This window comes from Linepithema humile, chromosome 2 (genome assembly GCF_040581485.1).
Source record: "Linepithema humile isolate Giens D197 chromosome 2, Lhum_UNIL_v1.0, whole genome shotgun sequence".
In the NCBI taxonomy this organism is placed as follows: domain Eukaryota; kingdom Metazoa; phylum Arthropoda; class Insecta; order Hymenoptera; family Formicidae; genus Linepithema; species Linepithema humile.
Genome location: NC_090129.1, coordinates 15,180,468 through 15,193,402, shown reverse-complemented (window position 1 = coordinate 15,193,402; position 12,935 = coordinate 15,180,468). Strand labels below are relative to the sequence as shown.

Genomic DNA, 12,935 nt, shown 5'->3' with positions numbered 1-12,935 from the left:
CCAAGTACGACCGACAGAAATAAAGACTAAAGGAAGACCAAGAGGAACTACAAAAGCTATGATAAAAATACAAAAAAATCTAAGGCGTGAAGAAGAGGAAAGAAAAAGGGAACAAGAAAATGTTAGGAGATCAGAAAGAATAAAAAATCAACATTCTGCGATGATAATTACAGATAAGGATATTCCAAAAAATGTTCAAGAAGCAGAAAGATCAAGCAACTGGAAATGTTGGAGACAAGCTATCAGTGAAGAATTGACATCAATGAAGAAACATAAAGTATGGGATACTGTGCCTAGACCTAAAAATAAAAGAGTCATCAAATGCAAATGGGTGTTTGACATAAAGGAAGACCCGAATACAGGGCAACGAAGGTATAAAGCAAGACTCGTCGCACTGGGATGTGGACAACGTCCAGGGGTAGATTATGGGGAAACGTTTGCTCCAGTAGTGAGAATAGAGACAATAAGATTGTTATTCAGTATAAGTGCACAAGAAAACAGGAGGTTGAAGGTCTACGACGTAAAAACAGCATTTTTACATGGAAGATTAAAAGAAGAAATATTTATGGAATTACCAGATGGGCTACAAGTTAACAAGGAACAAGTCTGTAAATTAAAGAAGAGTATATATGGATTGAAGCAAGCTGGAAAATGCTGGAATGAATTTCTTACCGATGTTCTAATAAAATGTGGATTAAAACAGTCCAAGGAAGACCCATGCTTGTTTTATGCAAAAAGGGAAAACAGATTCTTATACTGCGGAATACATGTGGACGATATGTCGACTGTGTCAAGCGATGATAAATTTGAGAAAAGTTATATAGATAAGATTAAAGAATACATAGACATTAAGGACCTCGGGGAAGGAAAAGTTGTGTTGGGAATGCAAGTGAATCAAGAAAAAGGAAAAATATACGTACACCAGAAAAATTATATTGAAGAACTACTTGAGTTATATGGAATGAGAGAATGTAATGCTGTGAAGACGCCGATAGATGTAAACACAAAGATGGAAAATTGTGAGGAAAGTAAGAAAGCTGACATTCAAGCATATCAGGAATTGATAGGAAAACTTATGTACTTAAGTGTACATACACGACCAGATTTATCATTTGCACTAAGTTGTTTATCACAATTCAACAATAATCCAAAAGAAATGCACATGACAGCATTAAAGAGAATTCTTCGATACTTGAAAGGGACTATTGATTATTGCCTTGAGTTTAAAAGGGAAGACTCAACAACAAAAATAAAATGTGAATCTGATGCATCGTGGGATAGAACAGAAGACGCAAAATCCTTTACTGGATTACTATTATATGTAAATGGAAACTTAATACATTGGAGAAGCAAGAAACAGTCCATAGTTGCGTTGTCTTCAACAGAAAGCGAATTAGAAGCAATGATGGAAGGATTAAAGGAAATAGTGTGGAGCTCTAGATTGTTACATGAGATTGAACCTTCGGAAGAAACATCAAAAGAATTAAATTGTGATAACTTGAACGCCGTTAAATTGGCGAACGGTGGAAATTTCAAAACTAAATCTAAACTGATGAACCGAAGATGCCACTACATCCGAGAGACCGTGAGAAAGGAGAATATTATAGTAAGACATGTACCAAATGATAGTATGACAGCAGATTGTCTAACAAAGCCACTGACAGGTCCAACTTTATCTAAACATATAAAAAAGATTATGAACACTATGGATTGATAAAACCAAGGGGGCGGATTGTGGAATATTGTTTTTATTTTTATGTTTTATCTAATAGATGGCAGTATGGTATAGGATGGAGGGCAGCACTAAGAATCGAGCTTGCATTTTTTGAGCCATCTGAGTAACACACCTTGTTTTATGTTCTTATTATTATCTGAGACAGTAAAGAGAGAATTGTATTCATTATCACAAAAATATATTGTGAGTTTGATATCATCCAAGTGTTACTATTTTATTCCATCAAACAGCCTCAACTCCCACATTTATATCCTGGATTGTTATAATTTCTATACAAAGATAATGGTTTCTATAAGATGTACTGTTTTTTTTAGTAATACGATTGAATTTTTTGAAGTTACATGCAAAAAGTTTTAAGAACAGCATTTAAACTAAAATTGTTGTTTTTTTTTATTATAGGATATTTAATATGCCGTCAACCATACATCATTTAGTTACTTTTTTTTACACTAATATCTGTATTGTCCTTGCTTGGGCTCTTCTGACCTTATATTTTCTCTCATAAAACTTGTAAATATTTATTTACAAATAAAACAAAACAAAAACTAAAAAATAAATCTTTCTCATATTATTATGCCAGCTTCTCTCAAAAACTAAAATTGTTTTAAAAAATGATAGGTTATATTATACGAATATGCGCTGAATTATAATAAAACATACTTTTGAAACGCAGATTAGTTACTTCTTGCATGGTAAAAATATATAAAAAGACGCAAATGATAAAAAACATAAAATTAAATATTATAAACATTATAAAATTAAATTTTTATTATCTGTGAAAAATAAAATTAATGTATTTTTTTTAATGAGAAGTATTTCTGAAAAAATATAGTTTTAAGGATAAAAATGATTAAAATGTGGCGTAAAACAAAAGAAGTACCACTTTACAATAGCGATATTGTTTTATTTTGTTGCCGATGTTTAGCATTTTAGCCTCTATTACATTTTGTAGCATTAATACTTGCTTTTCTGTGAAAAAAATTTTTTTTGTCTTACAATACAGAAGAAATACTAAAACTATATATATATACAGTAAAATGGATAATTTACAAAATATTCTGTCAATTGAAACAAAGAGATTAGCTAATATATTATGTAATTTGGTGAATTCCATAGAAGATATTAATTTTGAATTTTGTGGGAAAGGATCTGTTTGCGAATTAGTAAGTATCTTTTTTCAAATATTATATTTAAAAAGTAATTTAAGCGTCGATTTTAATGCACTTCGCTGAAAAGTTTAGAAAATAAAGAAATAATATATTTTTTATTTAATATTAATTTTATTTTAACAAAATTTTAGACACTTAAAGTTATAAATTTTAAATAATATTATTAAGTTATAAATTTTAAATTATAAATTTTTTTATCAATATTTTTGTTGAGTTGTCTAATAAGTTTGTGCCATTTTTTATTAAGACATCATTTGTCATAACAGGTATTACCTATCACTGAGTGTTACATACCATTTTGTATTGCTCTTCTTTTCCTTTTCCAGATTCACTATTGAATTTTTCATTTATAGTGTATTAGTTTTTTTTTACACTAGGGTTGATGGAGCTGTAGGTCGACAAAAACGAACATCTCCGACATCTCTTTGTCTACCATTTTCTAGCTGTCTTTTCAACAATAAAATCTTGTCTGTAGACAGCACTGATGTTTCGAACGACTTACGTAGCATTACAACCACAATTTAACTCGCAGATAAGATTTCGGAGATGTCCATCTTTGTCGACCTGCAGCTTCATCAACTCTAGTGTAAAAAAATTATTAATAAACTAAAACTGAAACTCAATAGCGAACCTGGAAAAGGAAAACAAGAGCTACAAAATGGTATAATACAATATAATACTCAGTGATGGGTAATAACTGGGTTGTGACAAATGTCTTAATAAAAAAAGCACGAACTTATTGGACAACCCAATATAAAAATCTTTTCTATTAATTTTACATTCGTATTGTGTAGTTATTAATATTATTTGTTTTTCCAGCTATTTCAAAAACATAAAAAAAAATTTAATCGGAAAAAATATTTAAATTATAAAAGGATCTGGAATAATAATTATGAAAATATACAAGATATTGTACAAAATGTATTAGAATCTTGATCCAGCAGTACAACGAATATTAAGAAGACGGAATCTGTATTACATGAAGATAATAATTCTAAACATTTCAATGAAACATTACACGAGATAAATTGCAAATCGTTATACAATAGTTATACTACGCCACAACGACATACATTAAAATCGACGCCCAAATTACTTTTTAATAAAAATGATTTTGAAGAGTCTAATGTTACAATACAATGCGAAAATAACATCGATTGTGTAAGTAATAGTAGTTATACACTTAACAATAAAAGCGGCAGTACTGATACTGATAGTTTCATACAAGTTAATCAAAAAAACTCCAAATTAAAAAGTGGCAGTACTGATACTGATAGTTCCATACAAGTTAATCCAAAAAACTTCAAATTACAAAGCGACAGTACTGATACTGATAATTCAATAAAAGTTAATCAAAGAAACTCCAAATTAAAAAGTGACAGTACTGATACTGATAGTTCCATAAAAGTTAATCAAAGAAACTCCAAATTAAAAAGTGACAGTACTGATACTGATAGTTCCATAAAAGTTAATAAAAAAAACTCCAAATTAAAAAGTGGCAGTACTGATACTGATAGTTCCATACAAGTTAATCCAAAAAACTTCAAATTACAAAGCGACAGTACTGATACTGATAATTCCATAAAAGTTAATCAAAGAAACTCCAAATTAAAAAGTGACAATACTGATATTGATAGTTCCATGAAAGTTAATCAAAAAAACTCCAAATTACAAAGCGACAGTACTGATACTGATAATTCCATAAAAGTTAATCCAAAAAACTTCAAATTACAAAGCGACAGTACTGATACTGATAATTCCATAAAAGTTAATCAAAAAAACTCCAAATTACAAATACAAAAGAAATTTTGCATTTTGCAAGGACGATTTCATATTCAACGAAATATTATTTTGAATGAATATGAAATCGTTAACAAAGATAAAATACGAGAAGAAATACAATTTAATATGGTACATTTGTTAGGTTTTCCGTGTCCATTGAAGTTTTATGGCGGAATACGACGTAATACTAATTGTTTAACAGCATACGCAAAGTGCAGATATAGCAGTCATGTACAACAATTTAAATTTGATATTGCTAATCTAAATAATGCTATTGTTGATATATTTGTTTCCAGTACAAAATGCACAGAAATATTGCATAAAGGTCAACCTATTTTTTTATCTTTAAGAGGTGAAGCGCGAGATCAGGCAAAGTTGAAAATGAATTATATGTCTCCTCGAATGTTGCAATTAAATACATTAGAAAATGTGAATCATGAACTTGCAGAAGAAGGATATTTTGAAGAATTGCGTACGCTTAGCACTTATCAGAAAGCAAAATCTGAAGAAAATAAAAAAAATTACTTACATCTTTCTTCGTATAATTTATCAGATTTATTTCAAAAATATATTTTAGATCAACAATCAAATGATCCATATATACGAAATGCAGGTTTACCATTCCATGTATATATGTATACAGAGGAACAAATTAATACATTGGATAAGAATGACATTATAATTCATTTCGATGCTACTGGTTCTATTATTCGTAAACCAAAAGATATAAAGTGCAAACGTATTCTATATTATGCAATGGTAGTAAATAAAAATGGTACTATACTTCCAATAGCTGAAATGATTACCGCAGTACACGATACTAATGCAATAAGTATATTTTTAAAAACATTCCGTCATTTTTTACGAACTAAACGTTTTACTTGGCCATTATTCTCAGTTATCGTTGTCGACTGGAGTTGGGCATTAATAAATGCTATAATGAATGAATGGAATACATTGACAGTATCAAAATATTTAGAAGAAGTTTACGTTACGCTTAATAAAAAAGAAAAAATACGTTCAAACTTAATTGTTGTACATAGCTGCTGTGCACATTTTCAAAAGCGCATTTCGTCTACTATTTCTAACAAATTTTCGAAATATATAAAAAATAAAAGTCTTATATTAGAGTGCATGGGTATATTGATACATTGTAATACTTTAAACAATTTAGATTATTGTTACGAAAAGTTTATGATTATATTATTGACATCTTCTTCCAAAGAGGCTCATAATAGTATTATTGACATTAATAAATTTCGAACTTTGAAATATAAATTTGAGAATGAAATACACGATGTAAATTCAGATTTAGAAAGTAACACAGACTTTTTAGACGAAAATTACAAATTAGAAGGTCGAATTTTCATCGATTCACCTTTTTTCAAAAGATACATATCGAAATTGTGCGACTTAAAAAATAATGTAGAAAATAACAGTGTACAAGATAACAAATATTATGCTCCAGAAATTGCAGATTATATTACAAATCATTACATGCCTTTTGTTCCAATGTGGTCTGCGTTACTATTAAAACTGGTTACACCTGATACAATTAGATTAAGCAATGCAAATGTTGAAGGTTTTTTTAATATTGTAAAAAAAAATGTTTTAAATGATGAAGTTAACTTAAAAGTTGGACGTTTTGTGAAAAAAATGAAAGATTATATTAGACAAATATGTGCTGAATTAAAGTTAAACATACCTTTAAAACGCAGAAAATGTAATATTCAACATCGTAATGTACAGAATATAAATGACGCATTAATAGAAGAAACGTGGCAAAAGAAGCAAAAACCTTTGTACAGTCATTTTGAAGGTCGCTCATTAGGTCGTATAGCCAAAAAGTATAAGTTTTACACAAGTACGCCTATATCAAATAAAAATACAAATATAACAGATTTATCAAAATTAAATTTAAGCGAAAGTTCAACTCATGCAAATGCTCTTGAAAATGGGTTATTTTTGGATGTCGAATATTATATGGAATCACCATATCCTACGTTTACAATTGGACAATACGGATCAATAACAAATGCGCCAGTAATAGGATTTGATATATATACCCTTATTGCAGAAGAATTTTGTACTTTGAAAAACAAAAACTGGATCGATGGCAAGATTATTGATTGTTTTACAATTACTTTATTAAACAGTATCTCTGCTAATTTTATATATGTTCCTACAAATCATTCATACTATATGATAGGAGATTCCTATAAAACGTCTAAAAGTGCACAGTGGCGCATGTATAATATAACAAATCCTATTAGCGGTGTAATGTTAATACCTTATTTGTATAAATCTCATTGGTGTCTTTTAATTATTGATATAGGCGTATGGCCTAATGGATTGTGTTCGACTTGGTTGAAATATTGAGACCAATTTCTTAGAAAAATATAATTTATTTTTCCTCGTCAGAGAAGTAGAGTAAAAGTACAAGTTTTGTTTGATTTGCTTAATTGCGCCAGAGGCGCTTTCTCGGCAAGAGTGTAAGGCCGAGAATCAAAAGAAAAATTGACGGGCGCGGTAAGAAATTACCGGCCGCGTCTTAGTGTGTTGAACGGGTCCTAAAAAGGACGGTTCAATTGAGTTAGCTCGTTGCAGCCCCTTTCCCGGTGTCGGTGGAACGCCGTTCGGGAAGTGGTCTTCCGTCTGACAACTGCTCTCTGAGCAGGCTCTGAGCGGTGAAGTCTGTACTGCGATGGAACGAGTCTCTGATGTGCTGGTGGTAGCAACCGTCTCGGCTCTCGGAATTGCGGATTGCTCCGTGTACCGAGGAGAGAGAGGTCTCCGAATTCAGATGTCGCCTTGAGTGAGCGTGTCCCTTGGTGGTCGAGTCAACCGGACGCAGAACTCTAGTGGAATTAATTTCCACACTAGAGACTGAGGAGGTGACGGCGAAAGTGGAGTATCCGCGGGCCGCTTGGTTGAAATGTGCGGCCGATGCTGGGACTCTGTTTTCTTTTTACGCGCCTTGCGAGGCAGCGTGAGGAAAACGGCGAGACTATGTGTCTCTGGTTAGCTTCTGCCGAGGCAGAGTACGACTCAGTTCAAGGGCCCTGGAGAGAGCTCGCCTTGAAGCGAGTGAGGGAGGAAAGATCTGCGGAGCAGCTCTTTTATATCTCGTCGATCGAAGCTTGATCGCGAGAAGGCTCTTCACCGCCTGCGCAACCTGGCGGTGGGTCCGCAAGCTTGTAACTGGTAGAAGGCCTGCGGCGCGTAGCGGCGCCGCGGTGTATTATACCGCGTCAGTGCAGCGGTGTGGCGGTGAGCCGCCACAATTGATTTTAACAAAAATACTATTTTGCACTTAGATCCAAAATTTACAGAAAGTTTTGACAAGAAACGAGCAATTACAGCATTTAAAAATTATATAAAGAAAGCCTCTTTGGTAGACATGTCTGGTAAAAACATATGTGACAGACCGTGGTGTGAAATAACATGTAATAACAGACCTCTTCAGAAGGATACATTCAACTGTGGAATATATGTAATATATTATCTAGACTGTATAATATCTGATAAACCATTTGATGAAAATTTTAACTCTGCACAATATCGAATAACAATTGCCGAAACCTTATTAACGTCATCTAGATGTATGAAAGAAATTTGTCAATATTGTTTTAGCAATCGTATAATACCTTTAGTAATGTGTAATACATGTTGACGTTGGGTACATCAATCATGTCTCCAAAAAAATTTTAATGACGCGACAAACTGGGAAGATCCAAATGCTAAGTATAGATGTTTATTGTGTAGCAAAGGCTTTCGATCGTGGATGAAATATGTAAAATAAAGTTTAGGCAATCGAAAACAAATCTACTTTTTCTATCCCTCTTTGTAATAAAATAATTTTTAAGTTTATTATCTTATTACGTACAGTTTCGATATATTTTTTATTTTCTTTGATCATACACAAGAGCCTATTTATTCTACTGCGATAAACTGCTGTATTTTTTTCAAAAATACTTTTCTCTAAAAAAATAGATCTATGTAATATTTTATAGTTAATAAAAACAATATTTCATCAATGTTTCTTAATATTTTTGCGTACTTTTTTACGTACCTGTATTAAACTCATATGATTATATATCTATCATATGAGTTTAATACAGGTACGTAAAAAAGTACGCAAAAATATTAAGAAACATTGATGAAATATTGTTTTTATTAACTATAAAATATTACATAGATTTATTTTGTTAAAGAAAAGTATTCTTGAAAAAAATACAGCAGTTTATTGCAGCAAAATAAATAGACTCTTGTGTATGATCGAAAAAAATAGAAAATATATCGAAACCGTACGTAATAAGATTGTGAATATATTGCGAATATGATATACATATATTCACAATCTTATGTAATTTCAAACATCTAATTTCATAAAAACAGTACATAATCAGTGCAGTAAAATTATTCATTGTTAAACAAAACGTCCAACTTTTTAATTTATTTCCTTAACAAAATTTGTTTCATAAAAATCACTTCGTACTTTTTTAATGGAATTACAAACAATCTGAAAAAAAAACGTAAAAAAAATGTAACAAAAATTTTCATATCCTAGCATCAATAATGTACACTTCCAAAGTTCCTTATGCGCAGTAAAAATACTTAATTTGTAAATAAAAAATTTCAAAATTAACGCCACAATCTTCTTGATATTAAAAATTTCTGCAAATATTTTTCTCAATTTATACACATTTATTTCAGACAATTTCAACTTAATTTTTTCTTTAAATTAAAAAATCTTTGACAGAAGTTAAATGTTATTTGAATTAGTATCTCGTTACAAAAGTTATAAATTACTTCATAAATTTCTCAAATGCGAAGAAAATAAAATTTAAAAAATTAAAATGTATGAAAGAAATTGGTAATTACTGCTTCAACAATTGCAACTTACCTCTTCTAATGTGTAATACATGTCAACATTGAGTGCATGAAGTGTAACTTCACAAAAATTTAATGCAGTAAGTTTAGATCACCCAAATGCAATTTATATATGCTTATTGTGTCGCACAGGTTTTTCATGTCGGATGAGATATACGTAAAGTAAAGTTTACGAGAAAGCACTTTGTAGATTTTTTATAAAATTAAACAGAATCTGTAACAACATGCAAAAAAGATAGAATAAAAGAAATCAAAATGCATAAGAGAAATTGGTAATTACTGCTGCAACAATTGCAACTTACCTTTTCTGATGTGTAATACATGTCAACATTGAATACATGAAATGTGGCTTCAAAAAAATTTAATGCAGTAAGTTTAGATCACCCAAATGCAATTTATATATCATTGTTGCACAGGTTTTTCATGTTAAATGAGATATACGCAAAATAAAGTTTATGAGGAAGCACTTTGTACATTTTTTATAAAATTAAACAGAATCTGAAACAACATGCAAAGAAGATAGAATAAAAGAAATCAAAATGTATGAGAGAAATTGGTAATTACTGCTTCAACAATTGCAACTTACCTTTTCTGATGTGTAATACATGTCAACATTGAATGCATGAAATGTGGCTTCAAAAAAATTTAATGCAGTATGTTTAGATCACCCAAATGCAATTTATATATCATTGTCGCACAGGTTTTTTATGTTAAATGAGATATACGCAAAATAAAGTTTATGAATTAAATGAGATATATGTATATAAAATGAAGTAATAAAATAAATATCTTCTTCCTTGCATCAATTATGTACACCTTCATTATGACCATTGGAAAAATCTAATTTGTAAATAAAAATTTCCTAATTAACATAACCATGTTATAGGTATTAAAAATTTGTCCAAATTCTTTTAACAATATATAAACTATTTCGGACAATCTCAAATGTACTTCGTACTTTTATAAAAAAACAAAGACAATTCAGTATTTAAAACAAGAATATAATACAATGTAAGAAAAGCACATTTCTGCGCCACGTGCTTTAAGAGCATGATGCAATACGTATTTGCGAGAAACAAACTTACTATTCGTAATCGCACTCAAATCTGCTTCACAATGCAAAAATTTTAAATTTTAATGCATAAACCAGCTCAACAGTCCGCATTGAAAAAGTTTTCGAATAATTACGGATAAGAAAAATGTTACCTGGTATAATGCTCAAACCGACGTCCACGCCGCAGGGCCATGCCCAGTGCTGCAAGATCGCGCATCCTGCAACAAGGCAACATCAAGAGAACGGCCCCCACCATGCGGGCGCTACGGATGCGAGAACCGCATGTCACGCGTCCGTGTGCACACGCGTCTGTGTGCGTAGCATACTATATTTTGTGTCACTTCCCCAGACTGCGACAAATGCTACGAACTATGGCTGCGTTCGCTTTGGACGCTCACGCGCTGAAAGCATCAGTCTATCTTTTTTGCTCATTATACGTCGAAGAAAGATAGAATAACGCTTTCAGCGCGTAAGCGTCCAAAGCGAACGCAGCCTATAAATGCTAAGAAGCCAAGCGTTTTTAATCGAGTAAGGCGGGTCGTTTGAATATTTTAGACTTCGTATTCTTCTTTTTCCCGCATTACTTACTGACGCACAATTTAATGCACAATTAGAACTTCATCTACGCAAAAGGAGAAAAGCGACAAGTTATTTTTTGCTAAGCGAAAATTTTTTAGACTCTGGAGTGGTTTTTTGAGTGTAAGGGTGTTTTCCGACGCATGTATCAAATCGGTCTTTTTTGCATGTTGTGTAAAGGCTTTGGAACTTTCTCCGTGCAGAAGGAAAAGAGCGACAAATCATTTTTAGCTTGTCTAGAATTGTTTAAGTGATTTTGGGGGTGGTTTTTCGGGTATAAGGGTGTCTTCCGACGCATGTATCGAATCGGTCTTTTTTGCATGTCGTGTTAAGGCCTCGGAACTTTTTCCGTGCAGAAGGAAAAGAGCGACAATTCATTTTTAGCTTGGCTAGAATTGTTTAAGTGATTTTGGGGGTGGTTTTTTGGGTATAAGGGTGTCTTCCGACGCATGTATCAAATCGGTTTTTTTTGCATGTCGTGTGAGGGCCTCGAAACTTTCTCCGTGCAAAAGGAAAAGAGCGACAAGTCATTTTTAGCTTGGCTAGAATGGTTTAAGTGATTTTGGGGGTGGTTTTTTGGGTATAAAGGTGTCTTCCGACGCATGTATCGAATCGGTCTTTTTTGCATGTCGTGTGAGGGCCTCGGAACTTTCTCCGTGCAGAAGGAAAAGAGCGACAAGTCATTTTTAGCTTGGCTGGAATGGTTTAAGTGATTTTGGGGGTGGTTTTTCGGGTATAAGGGTGTCTTCCGACGCATGTATCAAATCGGTCTTTTTTGCATGTTGTGTAAGGGCTTTGGAACTTTTTCCGTGCAGAAGGAAAAGAGCGACAAATCATTTTTAGCTTGTCTAGAATTGTTTAAGTGATTTTGGGGGTGGTTTTTCGGGTATAAGGGTGTCTTCCGACGCATGTATCGAATCGGTCTTTTTTGCATGTCGTGTGAGGGCCTCGGAACTTTCTCCGTGCAGAAGGAAAAGAGCAACAATTTATTTTTAGCTTGGCTAGAATTGTTTAAGTGATTTTAGGGGTGGTTTTTCGGGTATAAGGGTGTCTTCCGACGCATGTATCGGATCGGTCTCTTTTGTACTTTGTTTGTGTCTCAAAACTTCCTCCCTGCAAAAGGACAAGAGCGACAAATCATTTTTAAAAAATCGTTCCAGGAACGTTTCAAACTTCAACCAGCTGTTTTAACAAATATCATCCAGCAATTGCAAATATCTCTCAAAGTCGATCTCTCAAATGGAGATTGTTGTTTGTATGAAATTAAACCATCAATGTACTTTAATTTTATACAAACAATATTTTTGTTATTATTTATACGTACATTATTTAAAAATTTTAGAGAAATTAATTTTAACAGATATCATCAAACAATTGCGAATATCTTTCAAAAAGTCCGGCGGAATTCAAATAAAGAATGAGGTTTTGCTATCTGCTCGCGCTCCTTGATTCGTGAAAATTTTCGCTTTTCAAGATTCTCGTAATTTTTAAACGCATTCTAAGTCAGCAACAAAAGTAAAAAACTAATTGTAAGAGCTTCAACCGATAAACGTATATTATACATACCTTTTTTCTCCCTTTTCTACCTTCTTCTTATTCTTCTTATTTCTCTTTTTCTCTTTCTCTCTCTCTCTCTTTCTTTCTCTCTCTCTCTTTTCTTTACTTTTTCCTTCTTTTACTGCTCAATTTTTGTCTTTAATATTAGATAATTATTATTTATTTATGT

At 32.0% G+C, this 12,935-nt stretch overlaps 1 long non-coding RNA gene across 1 annotated transcript; it reads right to left on the bottom strand.

The window, feature by feature from the left end:
• Positions 1-9,094: 9,094 nt before the first annotated feature.
• Positions 9,095-10,855, bottom strand: LOC136998182 (uncharacterized). The gene is made up of 5 exons (XR_010888822.1): positions 10,786-10,855; positions 10,166-10,419; positions 9,882-10,077; positions 9,593-9,793; positions 9,095-9,208 (listed from the first exon to the last, which is right to left on the bottom strand). It is a non-coding gene; the product is annotated as an uncharacterized lncRNA (long non-coding RNA).
• Positions 10,856-12,935: the final 2,080 nt, after the last annotated feature.